Source organism: Hyperolius riggenbachi, chromosome 4 (assembly GCF_040937935.1).
Source record: "Hyperolius riggenbachi isolate aHypRig1 chromosome 4, aHypRig1.pri, whole genome shotgun sequence".
In the NCBI taxonomy this organism is placed as follows: Eukaryota; Metazoa; Chordata; class Amphibia; order Anura; family Hyperoliidae; genus Hyperolius; species Hyperolius riggenbachi.
The window spans coordinates 484,397,226-484,414,705 of NC_090649.1; the positions used below are offsets into that span (position 1 = coordinate 484,397,226).

At 45.5% G+C, this 17,480-nt stretch overlaps 1 long non-coding RNA gene across 1 annotated transcript in view; it reads right to left on the reverse strand.

Annotated features, from left to right (window-relative positions):
• Window positions 1-17,480, reverse strand: part of LOC137571019 (uncharacterized) — a 146,264-nt gene that overhangs the window by 68,441 nt on the left and 60,343 nt on the right. Inside the window, exon 2 of the long non-coding RNA XR_011031284.1 lies at window positions 537-804. This is a non-coding gene — a long non-coding RNA (uncharacterized lncRNA). The remainder of the gene's footprint in view (window positions 1-536; window positions 805-17,480) is intronic.

A 17,480-nucleotide genomic window follows, 5' to 3' on the forward strand; every position in this document is an offset into this window, starting at 1 on the left:
GGCGCAGCGCAGGGAAGAGCACCTTGCATTTAACTACTTGACGACCGCTCTGTTGGTGGGCAGAAAAGGGCAGGGGGGAGGAATCACTTGTGTGCTAGGTTTAATGGCCCTGCAGTGAGGTCTTAAAGCTGCAGTGGCCTAAATTGTAAAAAAATAGCTTTGTCACTAGGGGGTGTAAGCCTACGGTCCTCAAGTGGTTAAAGATCCAGAACACCAAATCTTAAAACGACAACAACCCAAAGCGCATTGTTCTTTTCAGCCCTTCCATTGGAAGTGACTCCGCCCCAGGGTCATGTGGTTTTGTGCGTTGTGGTGCCGTGTGGCGGGGGAAGGGGGCGGGGCATTGCACCGCAACTGCACACCGCAAGTGTAAAACCAGCCTAAAACTCCCCATTTCAGGCTATATTTTCTCTTTGCCAAAACGCATCGCTCGTGCTTGAAAATAAATGGGTTAATAACATGGATGGCAGAGATATCCCAGATTTGTTTTATTTTATCATTGTTTGAAATATTACAACACATACAGCGTACTGTACCTATTAGAGAGCACAGCTGGTCACGATTGCACCACATCTGAAAAATATGCAGACCGTTTGATATTTCTATTCAGACAATATGGGGCTGAAAGGATCTCGATTCCTGCATCCAATAAATGTTCTTTTAAAGTGAAGTGTTGTATTTATCCACACCTCCGGGACGTGTCTCCGCTTTGTGCGAAGCCGTAAAACTTCCCCCGGCTGATCCTGGAACAGTGCGGAATGAATCACTTCTGTGTTCTCTTCCTCTTTAGCTCTTAAAGAGACACTGCAGGTGAAAAAAAATTATGATATAATACATTGGTTGTGTAGTATGGATAATTACTAAAATATTAGTAGCAAGCAAAATACTCTCATATTATTATTTTCCGTTATATAGTGTTTTGCATCATTCTCTAATATTTGCAGTTTACACACTACTCAGCATTCTAAATGATTTTACAGAGCAGGCTAGTGAACTATTGACCTGTCCTCTGCAGGAAGAAAAAAACAATACTAACACTTGACACTGACACTTGAGATAATAAGCTTCAGAAGACAGAGCTCTCTGTGACTTTGAAAGTTGGAGAGCTCGGAGAAGCTCTTTTTCATAGATAACAACTGGAGTTTCTTAACTCTTCCTGTACTGGAAACAATATTAGACTCATGTCTCTGCTCCTAATGTTTTATTTCTTAGCTGTACTACACATACAAATCATATCATTTTTTTTTTTTTTTCCGCTTCAGTGTCTCTCTAAATCCTCCAGCATGGCCACTGACTAACTCCAGAGATCATCTGCAATGCTGAAACCCCTGGAAAAAAAAATCATTTGATGCAATATCAATGCTACGGCTTTCAGGCTAAGGTTAGATATTGGCAAGGCAATGTCATCAAGAAAAAGAGAGGTAGATTATCTAGGTTTAGGTAATTCTTAAAAGCAGCAGGGACAGCCATTCTATACCAGGAAAAATACCACATATATAAGTAGATAAATATTTGTACTTACATAATATGTGTTGTATTGTTTCATTGAATTTCTTATAGTAAATAAAGAGAAGACTTTTCCAGACAATTTCCATCTAGCCAATCCTGATGTCATTTCCTCCCTTACTCTATTCTTCTCGTAGAAACTGCACTGTCATATCTAACTTGCTTTGTAAACACATGTGAGCACAGCATCAATTGTATTTCAGCAGCTTCTGCAGAGAGGTATATTTCCCTTCTGAGCCTCATGTCACACTGAATTGCCCTCAGCCAATCAGTGAGGAGCAGGAAGGTGAGAAAACAAGCTTCCTTCTCTTCTGCAATGTACCAGAAAGGAACCAGGCTGACTGAGATAGGATTCATTACGGCAGATACATTTAGGATTATATTAGAATGCTTGCACTACAGGGTCAGGTTGCAGGCTGTATAATAAACGCAGAGCAGTGGGTTAATGGAATTTGATTTTATGGCTGACAATCCAGCTTTAAGGTACCTATATACTTATTGATTCTCCCATTTGATTCCCGAATCTGCTGGGAATTGATTCCCCTAGAATGTCCGATCAATTTACTTTTAATTGATTTTTACCAAAATCGATCACAAGTATCCATCGTACAGGATGGAAAATATATGTTGATCAGGGGCAGGACAGGAGCTGCAGTTGATCAAGGAACGATGCAACATGCAACTCTGCTGTAATTGAGTCCTTGCTGGAAGCTATTGAAAATCATTGTACTGTGTGTGGAAGGAATCGATTGAAATCAGAGAGGGCTCAATCATTTTGCTATATCGGGTGGCAATCTATAAGTGTATGGCCAGCTTTAGACTATGATGTACCGGTATATAGGTTTATGGTAGGGATTAGATTGTAAGCCCCTCTGAGGACATTCAGTGACAAGACTATGTACTCTGTAACGTGCTGCAGTGCTATGTAAATAAAAATTGCTGAAATCATTGCCGGATATATAAAATTGTCTGAGGCTTAGTTTACACCACAAATCGCAATTGCTATCGCTTTGCAAAGCGATTTTCAGAGCGATGTTTGAATGAATGTAAATTTTTGCAAAAATCAGTTGATCCCCCAGAGTACTTTGGAGAGCAAGGGCAAATGACATCACTGCAATGGCAGCAGGGCAGTTTCAAGGCTAAATTGTTCCCAGGGCAAGGTTGTAAAAATGAACCTCCCCCCTCTTCCCTGGAGGTTCGAAAATATTAGTTATGATGCTGTATTTATCCCCCCATAGTATAGGTAGTCAGGCATGAGTGCCCAAGTATAGGTAGCCAGATATAGGTCCCCCCCCAGTATAGGTAGCCAGGTATAGGTGCTCCCAGTATAGGTAGCCATGCATAGGTACCCCCAGTATAGGTAGCCAGACATAGGTGCCCCAGTATTGGTAGCCAGGCGTAGGTGCCCCCAGTATAGGTAGCCAGGTATAGGTGTCCTCAGTGTAGGTAGCCAGGTGTAGGTGCCCCCAGTATAGGTAGCCAGGCATAGGTGCCCCCAGTATAGGTAGCCAGGCATAGGTTCCCCCATAGAAAGTTCATGCTATGTATAGATAAGCAGTGTTTTACCACTGAAACCAAGATAACTAAATTAAGTATGATCTGTGTCATGAAAGTGTAAATGTAATGCTGGGAATACACCATACATTTTCCGCTCAATAGATGGGTTCGATAGATAATTTACGACGTCCGATATTCCTTCCGATCGTTTTTTGGGTTGATTTCTTATAGAAGTGAATGGAAAAAGATAAGAAACACGAGTGGAAGATCAGATAATCGAGCTGAGAATCAAGCGGAAAATGATTGGATGGGAAATTGCGCAGAAAAACGTATTGTGTGTACCTAGGATTAGTCCGATATTAGCTCTCTTACCTACTTTGTAGTGCTTTTTCACTTACTAGAGGCTGAAAGGGTATTTTGTAGATCAGATGAACAAGCATCTCCTGGGAGAAACCTCAGGAGTAGAGTTGGGCCGAACCTCCGATTTTAGGTTCGCGAACCGGGTTCGCGAACTTTCGCGGAAGGTTCGGTTCGCGTTAAAGTTCGCGAACCGCAATAGACTTCAATGGGGATGCGAACTTTGAAAAAAAAAAAAATTATGCTGGCCACAAAAGTGATGGAAAAGATGTTTCAAGGGGTCTAACACCTGGAGGGGGGCATGGCGGAGTGGGATACACGCCAAAAGTCACCGGGAAAAATCTGGATTTGACGCAAAGCAGCGTTTTAAGGGCAGAAATCACATTGAATGCTAAATGACAGGCCTAAAGTGCTTTAAAACATCTTGCATGTGTATACATCAATCAGGGAGTGTAATTAAGGTACTGCTTCACACTGACACACCAAACTCCACTGAACAGAACAGGTATGCAGTGGTGGGTTCACAGAACAGGTATGCAGTGGCAGGATCAATGAACAGGTATGCAGTGGCAGGATCACTGAACAGGTATGCAGTGGCAGGATCAATGAACAGGTATGCAGTGGCAGGATCAATGAACAGGTATGCAGTGGCAGGATCAATGAACAGGTATGCAGTGGCAGGATCACTGAACAGGTATGCAGTGGCAGGATCAATGAACAGGTATGCAGTGGCAGGATCAATGAACAGGTATGCAGTGGCAGGATCAATGAACAGGTATGCAGTGGCAGGATCAATGAACAGGTATGCAGTGGCAGGATCAATGAACAGGTATGCAGTGGCAGGATCAATGAACAGGTATGCAGTGGCAGGATCACTGAACAGGTATGCAGTGGCAGGATCAATGAACAGGTATGCAGTGGCAGGATCAATGAACAGGTATGCAGTGGCAGGATCAATGAACAGGTATGCAGCCAGGGACAAGCTAAGGCTAACTAATCTTTCCCTATGAGAGACTGCAGTAGCTCGCCCTACTCTAACTAATGCAGGCACACGAGTGGCCACGGCCGCCGCTGCCTGCCTATATAAGGGGGGGTGGGGCTCCAGGGGCTAGTGTAGCCTAATTGGCTACACTGGGCCTGCTGACTGTGATGTAGAGGGTCAAAGTTGACCCTCAGTGCATTATGGGGCGAACCGCAATGGGGCGAACTTTTCCGCAATAAAGTTCGCGTGCGGTACCCGCACGCGAACCACCTAGGTTCGCGCGAACCAGGTTCGCCGGCGAACCGTTCGGCCCAACTCTACTCAGGAGGAGACAAGTTGATTGAATCAGGGCCTCCGAGTCCTAATATATGCATGTTTGCAGAATTACTTACATTCTCCAGTGATCTTCAATGTATTCTGGCTCAGGAGACCCTCTAGTAAAAAGACCCACAATGTCTTCTATAGCTTCTTAAAACACGTCATTTGACTCACTGGCAAAGACAAATGGCCATGGGGTTAAAGGTGGAAATGTTCAATAGCTTGTTTTTTCTCATTTGCAGAAAGTGACAATAGTCTCTTCCCATTAAAATAACATGGACAAAATTAGATTCCATTATCAATATTAGATGCCGGGCATCACAGTGTCATCTGCTTCACCGTCCAACCACCTGACCTTCTCCTGGAGTAAAGGTGAGTATAGGCGTTACCGCAGGTCATGTGGCTGGATCTTTCCAAAAGCTGGCATCAATAAGAGAAATTTACCAAAGTGGTTTCATTCCCAGCAGGCAATGCAAGCTGTTTGCACAATCCGTAGTTATTCACCACAAATGCCAGCGCACCAAGCATTCTGAAGCTGAACTGGAACATACAATTATTTTTATTTTTTATTTATATAGCGCCAACATCCTCCACAGTGCTGTACACAGGACAAAAACAAATAGTGGGGAGCAGGCCATTTTTGCTGACGGACTATACTTGGTTATCCATACTGGGGGCACCTATACCAGGCTACCTATAACGTGGGCACCTATACCTGGCTACCTACCTATATGTTATTTTTGGTTGCACATATATAGTGGTGTTTAGAACCGGGGGGAAAGGGAAGGGGGATGTTTTGTACATTAAGGTAGAAAAAGACTGTGAACACAGGTTGTTGACAGTTCAGGCTGGCAGCTCTGCATTGAAAACACAGAGTGTTGTCAGAGCCAGGAGGAAGTTACGTGGGTGCCAAGTTCTGCTCCTTAGCTGAAGAGAGAAAATATACATCCTTGAATACCTTTATTTCACTGCTGGAATTGCAGACATATGACTGATTCAGCTGTTGCAACTCAGTTTGGTGATGTAGGCAGCGGCACCCATTAACCTCAAAGGACGAATTTGTACTCTTTACCGTCCAAGGCCACATTCACCTGCCACCCCCCTTCGGTATAGGTAGCGAGATGATGCCCCCAGATGACTCCCTTAATCCCTCCTTTTCCCACCTCATTCAGGATAGATAGCCAGGTCACCTACACACCACAGCAGCCATCAGTGTCACTCACTTCTCCGCTCATCTCCCGTGCAGAAGCTTCCTCTTCCTTTCCGTCCACATTGCAAACGTGCACAGAGAGCAAGGTGGATGATGCACAGGCATCTAGCAGCAGAGTACCGCAGTCAGGAGCTCGCCTGACCTCCCTGCATTGCAGCATTTGCAAGCGTTAGCCTGCTGCTTTGCTGGCCTTGCTCCTGTTGTGCCCTAGGCCATGGCCTAGACGGCCTTGCACTAAGAGAACTCATGCTGAGGTGTATATGCAGCTGGCAGCTCTCTCTCTGATCAGAGTGATTCAGGGAGAAATTTGTCTTTTGGTCGAATCTGCCCAACATTGCTAGATGTATGGCTACCTTTATAGATAACCACCAGATACAACCACCAGATAGATTCCTGTCAGATCTAATCTGACAGAAATCTATCTGATGTGTGCCACACACTAGGAACAGATTTCCAATAGATTTCAGAATGAAATCTGTAAAAAATGTATCGAAACGCACTTTGAACTGTTGATCCAGTGTTACGCTATGGACCGTCTATCTGCCGCTGCTCTCAATACTGTGTTGTTCAACCTAGATTTTCCGTCTGGACCATTTAATATATCCTACCAATTTCAGCCAAAAATCAGATGGATGATCAATTTGAATTGGCTGGATATTGATAGGGCCGGATTTCCCATAAGGCACTGTAGGCACATGCCTACAGGCACCTGATGAGGGAAAGTCAGCTTACTCGCCTCCCCGAGCCCCTCCCTCCATATGCAGAGTCCTGATGAGAGTGTAAATGTGAGATTACGCACACAGCTCTTGACAGCATTCCACTGATGAGATCTCCCTTCATTTGCTGGCACCTCTAGCTACTTAGGGAACCCGAGACGAAGCACCCTCATGTATTTTACCATATATATCAGTGGGAACATTAGAGAAAACACCTACCTTGCTCTCTGTTTCATTCTGCACTGTACAGCTTGCTTCTAATCAGCCCTGATAAAATCCCTGGCTGAGCATTCAGTCTGGCTCTGCTCAGGAATATTTATAGCTCAGTCTGTGTTCTCTTCTCTCATGTCTTTTCAAGCCCAAGCCTGCCCCCTGCTGTCTCTGCTCAGGAATCATTATAGCTGAGTCAGTATAGCAAAGCCAGACTGTTTTATCAGGCTGATAACAAGCAGGCTGAGCAGTGCAGAATGAAACAGAAAGCATGGTAGGTGTTTTGTCTTATGTTCCCACTGATATATATGGTAAAACACATGAGGGTGCTTCGTCTCTGGTTCACTTTAATACTGAGGGTCCTCTAGCACTGAATATTGAGGGTACCTCTGGCTTCCTAATACTAAGGGGCATCTGTAGCTACCTATGACAGGCTGAGGCAAGGGAAGTAAGGGAGAAGTGACAGCCGGGACAGCCAACACACTTGCGGTGCAGTTAGGAGGGTGTTTGTAGGTTCATGAAGGGCGAAGTCTAGGGTGCCAGGAAATCTGTGCCTATAGGCTCCTGTGAGGTAAATCTGGGCCTGATGGGAACAATTGATAAGGGCCACAGAGAGAGGAAGGAGATCACACAATCACTACCTTGATAATATTAAGTACAGCAAAGTCCACGACCCCGTTACCTGGCAACCAGAATTCTCAACTAACCGGCATGCCTGAGGGGATAACGGGAACTAGCCAGCTCTTACCAGCTATTCCGTGCACGCAAGCCGGCTGCCTGGTCACATGATCCGATCTGGGTCAGGTGACACACCAGCTTGCGTGCACAGGCAAAGCGGGAAGGCTACTAGGAGCTGGCTAGGTGCTGCAGGAAGGCTGCTACATGTCGCTGGAGGCTCGGTAAGTATTTAAGGGAGAGATTTGTGCTTTTTAGGCCGGCAAGCACATGTATCCGGCATCAGGCGATCCCCGCTGGTGTCAGATACTACTGGGGACTCTTTTTTTGTTGCATTTTTTGTTTGTTTTGTTTCTGTGCTCATTCAGAGAAGGTGGGAGCTTTTTTTAAACTTTGTACTTTACACTCCACTGGTTCCTCGAAGCAGATTTGCGTCATGTAGGATTTTCAGTGAAAAAAAAATATACACGACCACGCTGCCCCAGTGAGCACAGACTAAACTCAGAGCCCAAGATACTATGCCTCGTACAAATATTATTTATGTATGAGAAGCGGATGATGTCATCCAAAAAGACCGTCCTATATATAATCTGTTTGTACGTAGAATTATTTATGATGTGTGGGTTTCCATATTCTCTCTGTTGCACAGGTGTTGCAAAATCCTTTTTCATTTCATCATCTAGGGAATACACGGTTGGTACAGCTGGGAGATGGTGCATGCTGGGTAATGGTTTTTACACTGCAACTTCATACAGCAAAGTCCCTAGTGTCTGGCACTGGCGGTGCTCACCTGATGCCAGGTACATGTGCTTGCCGTTTCTGGTTGCTTGAGCAAATGGCCGAAAAAGCACAATCCTTCCCTCTCCCTGTGCCAGATAGAATACTCACCAAGCCTCCAGCAACATCATGTAGCTCCTGGCGGTGTCCTCCCTGTATCAGCAGAACGGAGGGTGCCAAGAAAGGGCCCCTAACAGCTTAAAGGATACCTTAGCGCAAGACAAAATTTACACGCGGGGGGAGCAGGTGTGTGTAGGAGGCTCTCCTCACGGCCATCGCTCCCCCCTGTTCTCCTTTCTCCCCCTTCGTTAGGTTTTAATAGCCCCCTGAAGCTACGTCTGGGATGGGAGGGAAAGGGAATTGTGCGCAGCCGCTGCCCGGCGACGTGCATCCTTGATCAGGCACTACGTAGTTGTGGCTAGTTTGGACCTTTAAAGATCCCCTGGCTGCTTGAGCTGCTCCCCCAGTCCTTATGTCTCTGAAATTATCCCCAGGAAATAAGAAGGGAAAAAATATGGAAAATAGCAGATGACTAAAACTAACCTAATAAAAGCGAATCAAAAATACTTGCAATGTTTATTGTATTTTGTCATTATGGCCTGTAGCGTTATGTTGTAATTGAGTAGAACAATGAGTTTTGTACAAGCGGTATATGAGCCCAGTGGAATTTGGCACCTAGAATGTTTATAGACTGTATGAATTTTAATTTGCTTATTCGTGCTGTTGACAGACATTACAGCTTGGAGTGTATATCCTGGCTTACATTCAGAACCGCTTTACCAACCCCTTTTCAAAGCCTTGGCCCAGAACACAATTCGGTGTAGGATAGAGTTTAAAGAGCGAGAGAAAAATAAAAAGTTCAGACAAGTGTGCCTGAAAAATGGCCAAGGTCCACAATGCTCATACTTTGACCAACTCTGCAAAATACCGCGCAGAGACCTGTAAAGCCAGGTGGCGGTAGATGTAGGACCTGGATTATTGAAATGCGCGGTGAAGTAATGGGATCACTTATTAACCACCTTAGCGGTATGGACGAGCTCAGCTCGTCCATTACCGCCAGAGGGTGCCGCTCAGGCCCTGCTGGGCCGATTTTCATGAAATAAAGAGCAGCACACGCAGCCGGCACTTTGCCAGCCGCGTGTGCTGCCCGATCGCCGCCGCTCTGCGGCGATCCGCCGCGAGCAGCGGCGAAAGAGGGTCCCCCCAGCCGCCTGAGCCCTGCGCAGCCGGAGCAAATAGTTCCGGCCAGCGCTAAGGGCTGGATCGGAGGCGACTGACGTCAGGACGTCGGCTGACGTCCATGACGTCACTCCGCTCGTCGCCATGGCGACAGGAGAAGCCAAACACGGAAGGCTGCTCATTGCGGCCTTCCGTGTTACTTTTGGCCGCCGGAGGCGATCAGAAGAACGCCTCCGGAGCGCCATCTAGTGGGCTTTCATGCAGCCAACTTTCAGTTGGCTGCATGAAATAGTTTTTTTTTAATTTAAAAAAAACCCTCATGCAGCCGCCCTGGCGATCTTAATAGAACGCCAGGGTGGTTAAAGGACCACTTTAGCAAAGAAATTGACATTTGCCAGATAAGCATTCGTACTTCCAATGAGAATAAATACACAAACAAACTAAAACTTTTATGCTAAAATGCCATTTTAGATTGAGGCAGAGAGGAGGAGGTGTTGAATTATCACAAATGGAGCTCTCTGAGGGATAAGGAATATATGTGCCCCATATTAGACACGGTTCTTAGATTACACTAAGGCTGCTTTCACAGTGGGACGTTACAGGCTCAGGTTACAGCAGCCTGTAACGCAGCCCAACTCACAGTAATGAAAAATCAATGGACTGTTCACAGTGCCAACGTTGCGTTACAGTGTAACACTGCACGTTCTATGAAAGTGCAGCATGCTGTGCGTTATACGCAGTCAGGGCCGGCCCGCCCATTAGGCGGGGTGAAACTTTTTTTTCTTTGAAAATTGCCTCAGGCGGTCCAGGCCTGTACACAGTTTTAACCGCGTTAGACTGTTTGCACATGCTCAGTAATATTTTTTTTCTTTTTTGTGCAGGAGAGGAGGAGGGGAGAGTCCGCTATTGTGCCCAGCCACATGGCTAATTAATATTCACTGCACTGCAGTGTTTACTTCCTGGAGTGGCCGCTTATTGGCTGGCGGGACCATGTGATGTGGAGTGTTCCGATCACATGGTCTCCACAGTCAATAGCACAAAAATGGCGCACCAAGAGCCGCATAACGGGGCTCTATGTAGCGTCCTAAATAAACACCACCATGCGTTGCGTTAGGGGCACGTTTTGCAACCTAAACGTCCCCTCTAACGCAAAGTCCCACTGTGAAAGCAGCCTAAACCTCTGAAACTCCCATAGGCCAGCTGCGACTGACTGGGCTGTATATAATGCAAGTGGGCCACACAAAACAAAACAAAAAAAATAGATCACAAGAACAAGATTAGCTCTCAAAAGAGCTGTTGTGGCGTGCTTTTTTTAGCAATAAGAATCAGCAAGGAGCAAGCTAACAAGCCTACAAGAGCCTAACTAAGCTTTCCCTATATCTCTCTCTGAGTCTGCAGCACACGAGTGAGTGAAAAGGCTGACGCTGCCTGCCTTTTATAAGGGGGGGGGGGGGGCTCCAGGAGGGAGTGTAGCCTGATGTGCCTGATGACTGTGTTGTAGAAGGTCAAAGTTGACCCTAATGATGTACTATGGGGGCGAATGGAACTTCCGGAAAAGTTTGCGGTTCTCCGCGGTCGCGAACCCCTGGAAGTTTGCCGGCGAACCTTTCGGGCGATCTTTAATTACATAGCCTGAATAGGAACTCCACTAAAACAGCTATTGGAACTCCACTAAAAACTGCAAAATGCACACATTGACTTTACCACCAGGTACAGGCAGATCTTAAAGGGACTCCGAGCAGTAACTCAATTCAAAATCTGAACTTACCCGGGGCTTTCTCCAGCCCACCGTAGGTTGGGAGGTCCCTCGGCACCCATCTGGCTCTTCTCCCAGGCCTTGGTCAGAAATGGCTCCCCGGCGACACTGGGCCCGAGTGTCGGGCTCCTTCTTCCTGAAAGGTGATGTCAGTCGTCAGTCGTCACCACGCCGGCCGCCTAACGTCATCACGGCAAATTACCTCACGGATTACCTCATAATTCACCTCATGAGGTAATTCATGACTAAAATTTACCAGAATTGCTAAATGTCATTACCACATGCGGTAAATTACCGTACATGCTGTAATTTGCTCGAATACCCTACCAGAATTGAGGCTAATATCTTTGTCCTTGATTTGCTAAATTTTGTTTTATATAGTAATTGCTTCTCATTTTGAGGAAAACATCATAGGCGATCTAGGCTCTGGCCTACACTGATCTCCATTTGGGCCTGTGGGAGCAATCTTGAATCCATGTAGAAGAAGCTTGGCTGGACCAGGCCGCCCTATGGATTAGGTACATAGATGATGTGATGGCGGTGTGGAGTGAAACACCAGATGAATTTGAGAATTTCATGGGTAGATTAAGAGTGAACAAGTTTAACATTGAACTTACCTACTCTTAAAGTCAGGCCAAAAAATGTTTCCTTATAATATCCAATGTTATTTTTGGATGGAAGTGGTAACATTACTACATCAACCTTTCACAAACCAATGCCAGCCATCATCCTCCTGCCTTGATCAAAGCAATGCCAACTGGTCAGTACCAGAGACATTTGTGTAATTTCGTGTTTAATTCATAATTCCGTAATTTAGTGAAATTATGAGAATCGGGTAATATGAAATCATGATTTTGCGTTTTACAAAAATTTACAAAATAATGGCTATCACAAAATCGTAATTTAGGGTTTTACACAAAAAATACATCCTGAAAAATACTTGTAATTATGAAAATTTTCACAATGATGAAAATTTGGTCACAAAAACAATCAGAATTACAAAACCGATCATAATCACAAAAATGTTGTGTTTGGTTGTAAATACATTAAATTTCAGATAATTTTCCGTGATTAAAACTTTTCCCTTATGATCATAATTGTAATTACGAAAATTACACAAAATTTCGCAAAATTGTAAGTAGCACATTATTACGATCATCACTAATGACATTGCCCTTGAAGGGATTTTGTTGTGGAGCATTGAGGGAATGTGTTAAGGCGTGTTTATGGATACTAGGTGAATAACAAGCATGTATACAATTATTATGATCTCCCATAACAAAAATTAACATCAACAGATGAACTAAAGTATAGATAGCAGCTTCAAACTAAATGTTTCGATTGAAAGCTGCTGGTGCAGTGTGAGCCTCTGCTGGCATATCCCATGTGATTGTCTAGTTCCTGGCAGTAAGCACTTATATTTACCTGTTCCAAATGGCTTCTTTTCTAACTCCACTGGTGGCTCTTAAAGAGGAACTCCAGTGAAAATAATGTAATAAAAAAAAGTGCTTAATCTTTACAATAATTATGTATAAGGCCCCGTTCACATCACAAACGCGGATGGCCATGCGTGCGGAACGCGTGCGGACCGCAACGCGTACGAACGCACGCCATCCGCGTTTGTGTGCGTTGCGTGGCTGATCCCATCACTGAAAAGTGAATGGGACAGCCATGCGTTTTTATAAAAAATGCATGCAGCATGCGTTCCCGGACCGCACAGGTCCGGAACGCATGCAGTGTGAACATCAGACATTGCACTCTATGCAATGTCTGATGTCGTGCGTGTCGGCCACCTGCACGCGTTTCCAAAACGCGGCTGGAAACGCGTGCAGTGTGAACGGGGCCTAAATGATTAAGTCAGTGTTTGCCCATTGTAAAATCTTTTAAATCCCTGATTTACATTCTGACATTTATTACATGGTGACATTTTTACTGTTGGCAGGTGAAGTAGCTGCTGCATGCTTTTTTTGGCAGTTGGAAACAGCTGTAAACAGCTATTTCCCACAATGCAGCAAGGTTCACAGACAGGAAACTGCCAGGAGTACCACGGTCCTCAGAGTTTCTTGTGGGAGGGGTTTCACCACAATATCAGCCATACAGCACCCCCTGATGGTCTGTTTGTGAAAAGGAATAGATTTCTCATGTAAAAGGGGGTATCAGCTACTGATTGGGATAAAGTTCAATTCCTGGTCGGAGTTTCTCTTTAACTTCCAGCAAGTCTTCTGGGTCCCTATCACATCCGATCACAGGATATGACATGTGATCTGGATCCAGGACATTGTGTCAGCATTACAGCACCCCCCGATGGAGGAAAAGGGATGATGGAAGAGATGGCAGAGACTATTCTCTTCTACCACTGTAGCACTGTAGTGATCTCAGACTTCCAAGCACCGAATGATAGCGTTGTTCTCCCCACTCCGCCGTCCACGAGAATTTGCTCCGTCATGTGCCGCTTGTTCTCCCTCCACCGCTCATGTAGCAAAGGACCCAGCGCTAGCCAGAAGGCCAATGACCAGTGATGTCACGAACTGCGTGAACCGCCAGACTTCAATGGCTCAGCGAATGGAACAAAAAAGTTGTGTAAAGACCCCTAACACCTGGACAGTGGCATGCCAGAGGGGAATCCACAGCAAAAGTCCCACCAAAAATGACATAGTTGATGCAGAGTTGTGTTTACATTTTTAAAGGACAGAAATCACAGTACATTCCTAAATTTGTGGAATAAAGTGCTTTAAAACGTTCAGCATGTGTGCATGTCGATCAGCTAGTGTAAGGGTTAGGCCCGGTCCACAGTAAGACGAAACGCCATGTTTACCACACTGCAAACAACTTTCGTTTATCTACTTTTCAAAAAATGTTGTTGAAGCTGCTGCAGCAGAGGCCAGAATGCTTTTATATGGTTTTGAAAAAATGATTTGTTGCATCTGCGACAGCTATTGGGAAAGGTACTGTACCACTGGTGGCATTGGGAAAGGTACTGTACCGCTGGTGGCGTTGGGAAAGGTACTGTAGCATTAGTGGTAGCGCTGTGTACACCTGTCTCCTCTCCTACAACAGGTGAAGTGCTCTGGAGGATAGTGGAGTGGACATACAGCACAAAAATATAAAAAGCAGGAAAAACAATGAACCAGCCCTTATAAGGGCTATTGGGTGCTCAGGACACTGTAGTAGCAGGCAGCAAGAAATTGCACTGAACACAGAACATACGCCTAACTAACGCTATCCCTGCAGCACAGCTCTCTCCCTAAACTCTTTCTCACAGCACACAGGCAAACTGTAAAATGGCTGTCATGCTGGTGTTTTTTTTATTGGGGGGGGGGTCCATGAAGGAGGGATAGATGATTGGCTGCCATGGGTCTACTGACTCATGAGAGGTCAAATTTCGGATCCATGATGATGTTGGGTGGCGGGTGAAACACGCCATGTGTTCGCCTGCCGGCGCAAATGCGAATATGCGTTATTCACCAGGAACTGTCCACCGGCAAACAGCTCGGGCCATCTCTACCGATGACGCGTCTTTACAGCACCAGCTCTGTTCTGTCGCAAGGGATTGTGTGCCAACCCCCGCTGGGCCGACAGAGATTCCACAAAGATTCCCCAGCATGTGTATGAGGCTTAACAGGAAATGGCTAAAATGGCCTTTAGATATTTTTAAAGTTCAAAATGTTACATCAGCGAATCAGAAAGCTTATACACAAATAAATACAACCTCTGCCACAGAGTTATGTACAGGAGTGGGAATGTATATATTTTTTCACTTGGAGTTGAGTTTTTAACCACTTTACCCCTGCCCGTACGAATTTCTCTGTCCCTTTTTCCATCCTTTAACCCCCCAGGGACGGAGAAATCCGTACTTTCCACGCTCCCGCCGCTGCCCGCGCTTCCGCTCGTAAACACGCCGCCGCCCGCTCGCCCGGAGATCAATGAACGGGAAAATCCATTCCCGTTCGTTGATCTAAACCCCGCAATGATCCGCTGCTCTCCGATGAGCAGCGCGATCATTGTGAAAAAAAAAACACATTACCATCCTCCTTGTACTTCCTCCAAGCCTCCGGAAGGACGCTTGGAGGTCGCATTGAATAAAAAGTTACTGTTGCCATCTTGTGGCCAAATAGTAAAACTACACCCTAAACATTTTTCACATACAAATGAATTACTTATACACAAAAAATTAACTCATTACCTCCCACACTCCCCATTTTTTTTTTTTTGTAATTAAAAAAAAATTCAAAAATTTACAATTAAAAAAAATACATAAATAGTTACCTTAGGGACTGAATTTTTTAAATATTTATGTCAGGAGGGTACAACACTGTTACTTTATAAACTATGGGCTTGTAATTAGGGATGGACGCAAAACTGAAAAAAATGCACATTTATTTCCAAATAAAATATTGGTGCCAAACCTTGTGATAGGGACATAATTTAAACGGTTTTATAACCGGGACAAAAGGGCAAATAAATTTCATGGGTTTTAATTACAGTAGCATGCATTATTTAAAAACTATAATGGCCGAAAACTGAAAAATAATTAATTTTTTCCCACATTTTTCTTATTTTCTCATTAAAACACATTTAGAATAAAATAATTCTTGGCATAATGTCCCACCTAAAGAAAGCCTAATTGGTGGCGGAAAAAACAAGATATAGTTCATTTCATTGTGATAAGTAATGATAAAGTTATAGACGAATGAATGGAAGGAGCGCTGAAAGGTGAAAATCGCTCTGGTGCTCAGGGGGTAAAACCCCTCAGTGGTGAAGGGGTTAAACAACGTGAGTTTCCGTTTAACAATAATAATAAGTCTGACAGCACCCTGAATGACAGCACCATGAATATCACAGCAGGCATTAGTCCGGTTTACAGCAACCTGCGGTGACCACACCAGCTGTTAGTGCTTGTTGGCTGTCATGGTCAGTGGTGGTCATGAGCAGAGATATACACCTGGAAGACATAACTTCTGTTTGAGATTTACACTGTACTGCCACTGACAACCTGCCACAGTGGTGCGATGATGACTGGGAGCCAAGCTAGATGCATCCCATGTGTGGAAACGTTTCTTGTATGCAACTCGCAAAACAAAAGCCACAAGTGTTACTGGAGACACGAGGCCATATTGGAGCTGATTCACTAAAGCTGGAGAAAAGTGAAGAACCTAACTGATCCAAATGCCAATCAAAGGGGGGGGGGGGGGGGAGACTTTTTTTTTTTAATCAACTGTCTGCTATTGGGTGGAATGAGATTGTGTCATATTGAAGCATACTTGGGGCTGCTAAAAGGTTAGTACGTTAGATGGTTGTATGATTGCAGGCCCATGCCGGTGCCCATGGTGAGAACTCTTTTTAACTTTTGTTATTTAAATCACTTGCATACCAGCAGTCTCTTGTCCTCTGAAGGACAGGAGACTGCTGGTACCAAAAAACAGCTCCTCCCGACGGATCGCCACAAGGACCCACCACTCTCACCACTCACCCATCCCCGCAGGCCCCTCGCTCTCCCGTCGCTATGACGGCAGAGCTCGACTGTGAGACGATTTTCTGGCTCCTGACCCTATGTTCGATGTAAGCCAATGAGATTTGCTGGATCACTTATGATACCTTCACTCAGGGCCGGGCCGAGGCATAGGCTGGAGAGGCTCCAGCCTCAGGGCTCAGTGTAGGAGGGGGCGCAGAATTCATTCAGCTGTCATTCCTAATTGTGTTTGAAGCAGAAAGAAATAAGAAAAGGGGATACATGGCAGTGATTGCAAGCCAGATAACTAGATATTAAGGTGTTGGGGAGGTTGTGGGCCCTGGGGCGCCTCTTAGTCTAGTAGCAATCAGTGTGTGACGGCTGGGGTGGGAGGGATGGGGGGGCGCACTTTGCTGTCTCAGCCTTGGGTGCTGGAGGACCATGTCCCGGCTCTGCCTTCACTAGCAGTGGCGTAACTAGCCTCTTAAAGGACTTACGAGCTGAAATGTTCAAAGAAAGTTTAGTACCTGTGCCTATTTTGACTCCACGGAGGACGCCATCCGCGCCCTCCATTTACTTCCACCGGGTCCCCGCATTGTTATCACCCCCCCCCCATTGGCTTCCGACCCCACCAGTAAAATGGGGTCTCTTTACACCAGTAAAATGGCCGCCAGAGCTGGCCGGAGCTGGCCGCGGCTGCGCAGTCCACATAGACACGACTGCGAAGCTCTAGGGCCTCCCCCAGATCCACGCACAGGAGACAGCCTGTAGCGAGGACGGAGCGGGAGGAGCCCTAGAGCAGCGCAGTCGCGTCTATGTGGACTGCGCAGCCGCGGCCAGCTCCGGCG